The 5,944-nt window shown below is 47.4% G+C and overlaps 1 long non-coding RNA gene across 2 annotated transcripts; it reads right to left on the bottom strand.

Moving 5' to 3' along the window:
- Nucleotides 1-584: 584 nt before the first annotated feature.
- Nucleotides 585-4,790, bottom strand: LOC106701551 (uncharacterized). 2 transcript variants are annotated; one of them, XR_011466598.1, is made up of 4 exons: nucleotides 4,685-4,790; nucleotides 4,363-4,582; nucleotides 3,512-3,629; nucleotides 585-815 (listed from the first exon to the last, which is right to left on the bottom strand). It is a non-coding gene; the product is annotated as an uncharacterized lncRNA (long non-coding RNA). The 2 variants fall into 2 exon arrangements; XR_001351944.2 differs by having other exon boundaries at nucleotides 4,363-4,777.
- Between the last annotated feature and the right edge of the window lie 1,154 nt (nucleotides 4,791-5,944).

The raw sequence follows: 5,944 nt of genomic DNA, 5'->3' as shown, positions 1-5,944 counted from the left end.
AGGTGCTGCCATGATTTCTCTGGCAAGCTGGCTCTGAGGGGGATACAAATGAAAGGGTGGAAGACTCTCTGAGGAAGGAGGAGTATGGGGGTCATATTCCCGGATTTTCATCCCAGCTCCATTTTCCGAAGGGGAAGAGGGATTTTTGTCCTTATCTAACTTAGATCCGAAGAGTCATGGCGTTGGTGCGTGATGGGAACATTGTATCTGTCAACTTAATAAGGCTAATTTTATTGTAATGCGAGCTTAATGAGCAACAGGTTACACTCTGACCCAGGAGATTCCCGCCTTTAGTCACCCTTCTTTGCTTCCAGGACACACATCATTTAAAATGTGTGGTTTCCTGTCAGTCTGGAGGTTCCTGCTTTTCCTTGTCTGTCCATGGACCCCCACTGTTTACAAGCTGCGCGATTTCCTGCCACTTGGCCCCTGGCCCGTTTCTCTGCACTTACCTACCTGCTGTAACACTGGCACCCTGGGCAAGGTATTTGCCCAATGCCAGAGATAGGAAGCAGCTGTCTCCAGTTGCCAGTTGACCAATACATTTACTGAATGAAAAACACATGTACAACCTAAAAGTCGAGAATCACATTTTATTCAGCAGACTTACTGAGGACTTAAGACTGGCATACAGCCTCTCAGATAGCTCCGAGGGGACTGTTCTGAAGAAGTAAGGGAGGAGCCAAGAAATTGTTCGCTTTTTGTTTTTGGCTACTCTTCGTGGCTTGTGGAATCTTATTTCTCCACCAAGGATTGAACCAGGGCCATGACAGTGAAAGTGCCAAGTTCTAACCACTGGACTGCCAAGGAATTTCCTATACAGGAGTTTTTATAAAACAAAAAATAAAAACAAGGGGTCAGAACATCAAATGATTATTGCTAATTAAAGAAAACATCTCAAGTTAATGAATTTAGCACTTTTCTACGTACAGCAAGATCCCAGGGTCTAGGTGTATTGAAATCATTCACCTGATTTGCACCTTAACTATCTAGGGCCAGTATCCTATTTTTCTCCACCCTGAATCTTCTCAGGGTACACTGTCAGGGGCAGCTGTAGTGGCTGAGGGCCACAACATCCTTTGTTTACTGAAGTGACTCGGGTGGCATTCTTTGTCTACACCAGAGCCTAAGAAGCCTGGAGTCAGTGAGCAGGGAGGTCACTCTGGTACCAGATGGAATCTGGTTATCTGAACAAGTGTGTCTTCTCCAGTTATCATCACGCCAACAGACACCCCTGGAGAGAGGACTCCGAGTGTCCTGGGTGCAGCCACAGCTGGGAGTGGTCCCTGGGCCCAGGACTGATAACATACAGATTACACTCTATCAGGAAACTTTTTCTGCACATGCCTCTTTGGACAGGGAGGCTTCAGTCATTTGGTCATTTCACAATCTGCCCCACCTCAGGCTCCAGACCCAGAGCTTGCCCCTGCTTGGGAAGACAGCATCAAATCTACTTATCAAATGCTCCGGGTGCAGCATCAGGCTAGACACAAATCAAACACTGATTGATAATAAGTCAGTGATAAGTGGGCTTCCCTGGTGGCTTAGATGGTAAAGAATCTGCCTGCAGTACAGGAGACCTGGTTTGATCTCTGAGTCAGAAAGAGCCTCTGAAAATTCACTCCAGTATTCTTGCCTGGAGAATTCCATGGATGGAGGAACCTGGCAGGCTACAGTCCACGGGGTCACAAATGGTAAGTAGGATCACAGTCCCTTTGCCAGGCGTCTCCCCTCCATCTACTATGTGTGTGCTAAATTGCCTCAGTCATGTTGGACTCTTTGCAATCCTACGGACTATCCAGGGAGCACCTCCTTATCGTCCTTGTCCTCCCACCCATACTTCCTCTGCCCATGATTTTACTGCTCTCCTAAGATCAGGGACAACCCTATATTCACATTTTTTTTGGCTGCACAGCAAAGCATGCCTGTGAGATCTTAGTTCCCGGACCAGGGATCAAATGTGCACCCTCTGCAGCGGAAGCTCAGTCTTAACCACTGGCCACTGGGGAAGTTCCTGCATTCACTTTTTTAGCTTTGGAGGTTGACCATGTTTGGCTCTTGGCAGGTACTCACATTAGGGCTTTTACACATTCTTAACTGAATGAATGAATGAAATATTAAAGCTAACATTTGGGCTGGAGAGTTGTTAGGAAGGCACAGAAGAGAATTGGGAGAACTTGGAATGTTAGAGTTTGAATTGTCTTATAAGGACCATCAAAAGAGATTTCGAAACAAAGTATGTTTTTCAGATACTTCTGCTCATGGAATTCCCTGACCATGTCCAGTGGATAGGACTCTGTGCTCTCAAGGCCAAGGATCAGCGTTCAATCCCTGGTCAGGAAGGTAAGATCTCGAAAGCCTTGCGGTATGGCTAAAAAAGAAAAAAATACTTCTGCCTCACCCCCAAGGGTATCACTGTAGATCACAGCAACAGGTGGCCAGAGGCATGAGAGGTCCGGGACCAGCACTGGAAATGGGAGACTTTCCCATTTCAAGGCAGGGAAGCAATTCAATTATCTGATTCAACAAATCAGACTTCAACAGTGAAATTTCCCCATCCACTTTTCAAATTATTGAGATTTTATGGATAACTATTTGCAAAGCATCTATATTTGAGTTCTAGCAAAGGACTGGCAAAATATTCAGGTCAGAAAATAATAGCTAGATTTTACTGGGGAAGACACCATGGGCCAGGCAACATAGTAAAGGCTTTGCATCCATTTTGCATTTAATACTCATCACTATGAGAAGCAGGTGTCAATCAACAGGTCCCCATTTTAAAGATGAGGAAATTGAGGCACACAGATGTTAAGCTGCCATGATCACACAGCTTGATGCAGATAACTTGAAGCAAAGCACCCATACTTTGAAATGCAAATTTGAAGACTAGAGTTTGTGAAAATATGCCAAAACGATTGGGCTAGGCTACACCAGGGGCTAGTCATCTGGAGACAATCCAACCATCCATCTTCTCCAGAAGCTCACCAGCTGACAGAGGAGACAATGAGTAAACAAAAAATTAGATTTCTAAGGGTGAAAATAAAGGCAAAGGCTGTGGGTACCAAACGAACATGTCACTGAAGACTCTTCAAAGTTGGGTGATTTAGGAATTTGCAAGGCGGTCTGCAGGAACAGCCAGTGCATGTTAGGGACAGAACTATTAGGAAGTACTCAGGGACTGACCAGAGTTGAAGATATTTTTGACTCTTCTCTCACATCACTTATCTGATCTACCTGCAAATCCTATTGGCTTTCCCCTCCAACTTCACCTTCAAAATATATGAAGTGGCAAAGCACATGAAAGGATGCTCAATACTATTTCATTAGGGAAATGCAAATTAAAACTACAATGAGATTTACACACCTATTAGAATCCCTGACTGAGAAGACTAATCACGTCAAATGTTGATGAAAATGGGGAGTCATCAGACATCTCAAATACTGTTGGTGGAATATGAAATTGTACAATCACTTTAGAAACAGCTCAGCAGTTTCTTAAAAATATACACACCTGTTAATGCCATATGGAGCCAAGAAAAGTGAACGCACATGTCCACACAGAGCCTTTCACATAGTTTTATTTGTAAGAGCCCAAACTGGAGGCAACCTCAACGTCCACCAACAGGTAACTGGGAAAACAAATTACAGATATAAAACAAATATATCCACTCTGACAATAAAAAGGGATTACTTCTTCAATATCAATCTCAAAATAATTATGCTGAAAGAAGACAAAGGGTACAGACCGTCTGATTCCATTTACGCACAACTCTAGAAACTGCAAACCAATCAGCAGTAAGAGAACCAATCTAACGTGACAACGGTTGTAGAAAAGGGATAACAAAGGGACACGAGTAGTTTTGGAGGAGTGATGGATATGTTCCTTCAGCGTGACTCTAGAGGTCCCTCTTCAATCACTGGGAGAAGTGTGGGGTCACTACCACAGAACACAGCAATCAATCCTGCCTGGGTTTGTCCAGGTTCATGCCAGCCCTAGCTGTGTCATTTATGCAACTGCAAAGGGTGAGAATTTGTTATTTTAAAAAAACTTTTTGTATTGGGGTATAGCTGATCAGCAAACAATGTTGGGGCAGTTTCAGGTGAACAGCTAATGGACTCAGCCACACACATGCATGCATCCATTCTCCCCCAAACTCCCCTCCCATCCAAGGTGCTTCCTAACATTGAGCAGAGTTCCAAGTGCTATACAGTAGGTCCAAACGGTGACAATTTGGTCTCTTAGAAACCATCTACTGCAAATCTCTCGCATGCCTGATGAGGAGGATGAGACTGAGACGAGTGCCAGGACCTGGGGTGCTTTCATACACACACGAAGTCCAGCCCACACCTCTGATCTCTTACCCTGTGCCTTCTGGGGCATCAGCTTTCGCAAACACTTAGTTCTTCCTTTTGTAACGTGGCCACTTGCAGTTCAGCAATCAAGCAGGAAGAAGTCACGGACTACGGAGCTAGAGCACACAGTCAGGGAGGGAACTGACGACGAACACCAAGGCCTAGTCCAGAGGCACCGGCTAGCCCTGCCAGGATCCGGGGCCGCACTGGGAGGCAACATCGCTCTTCTCTGTGAAGACAGGGAAAATCAGGCCTTGGAGTCCACCTGGCAGTCCCTGGCGTCCCCGAGTGACAGGGAATTAGAAACGTGACCAGTTTTAAAGCGCCCCACCTAGTAAACAAAGGCGGAAGCCGCCAGGCAGGGTAAACCTCGCAGCCGGCGCCTGAGTCTCAGCCCGTCCACTTTCAGGGGCGCGCCCCAGATACGGCGCCGCGCGAGGCAGGGCGGGAGTCGCGCCGCTTGACGTCACTAAAGGGCGCGGGCGCTCAGGGGCCGCTTGGAGTCTGGCTGCTGGGTTGTGGGTCTTCACCGTCTTTTCTCGGCTTTCCGTTGTCGCCCGCCGATCCCTCCGGTCCTGCCCCTTCCAGAGCCGTGCTCGCTGAGAGCCTGCTGTTTCAGATCGTGGGAGGACGATGACAGAAATGCTCAGGAGGGAGCGGGAGCAAGGCAGGTACATTGCCGGCCCCCGACGCCGTGGCGGTCACGACCCAGAGCCCGGTTGATCCCCTTCTGTGGCTGAGCAAGCAGCCCTGAACGAGCCCCTAACGCTGCAGATTTCCTTCGTGTTGTTTGTCACCGTTTGCCACGTAAGAGATTAATTTCTTTCACCCTTTACATTGTGAGCTACAGGAGCACAGCCTTAGGATGAAAAGTTAGTAGGCTTCAGTTCAGTTCAGTTCAGTCGCTCAGTCGTGCCCGACTCTTTGCGATCCCATGAATAGCAGCACGCCAAGCCCCCCTGTCCATCACCAACTCCCGGAGTTCACTCAAACTCACGTCCATCGAGTCGGTGATGCCATCCAGCCATCTCATCCTCTGTCGTCCCCTTCTCCTCCTGTCCCCAATCCCTCCCAGCATCAGGGTCTTTTCCAGTGAGTCAACTCTTCGCATGAGGTGGCCAAAGTATTGGATTTTCGGCTTCAGCATCAGTCCTTCCAATGAACACCCAGGACTGATTTCCCTTAGGATGGACAGGTTGGATCTCCTTGCAGTCCAAGGGACTCTCAAGAGTCTTCTCCAACACCACAGTTCAAAAGCATCAATTCTTCGGCGCTCAGCTTTCTTCACAGTCCAACTCTCACATCCCTACATGACCACTGGAAAAACCATAGCCTTGACTAGACGGACCTTTGTTGGCAAAGTAATATCTCTGCTTTTTTTTTTTTTTTTAACAGGCTGCGGACTGGCCCGCAGCCAAACCTCTGGACTCCAGGGGAAGCGCGGGGCGGACCCGGGCAGCCCACACGGGCTGGGAGCTCGTTAGAAATGCAGACTCTCGGGCTCCACCCCCATATCTCTGCTTTTTAATATGCTATCTAGGTTGGTCATAACTTTCCTTCCAAGGAGTAAGTGTCTTTTAATTTCATGGCT

This window comes from Bos mutus, chromosome 13, assembly GCF_027580195.1.
Source record: "Bos mutus isolate GX-2022 chromosome 13, NWIPB_WYAK_1.1, whole genome shotgun sequence".
NCBI lineage: Eukaryota > Metazoa > Chordata > Mammalia > Artiodactyla > Bovidae > Bos > Bos mutus.
The sequence above is the reverse complement of the archived record's forward strand: the minus strand, read 5'-3'. Positions and strand labels throughout refer to the sequence as shown.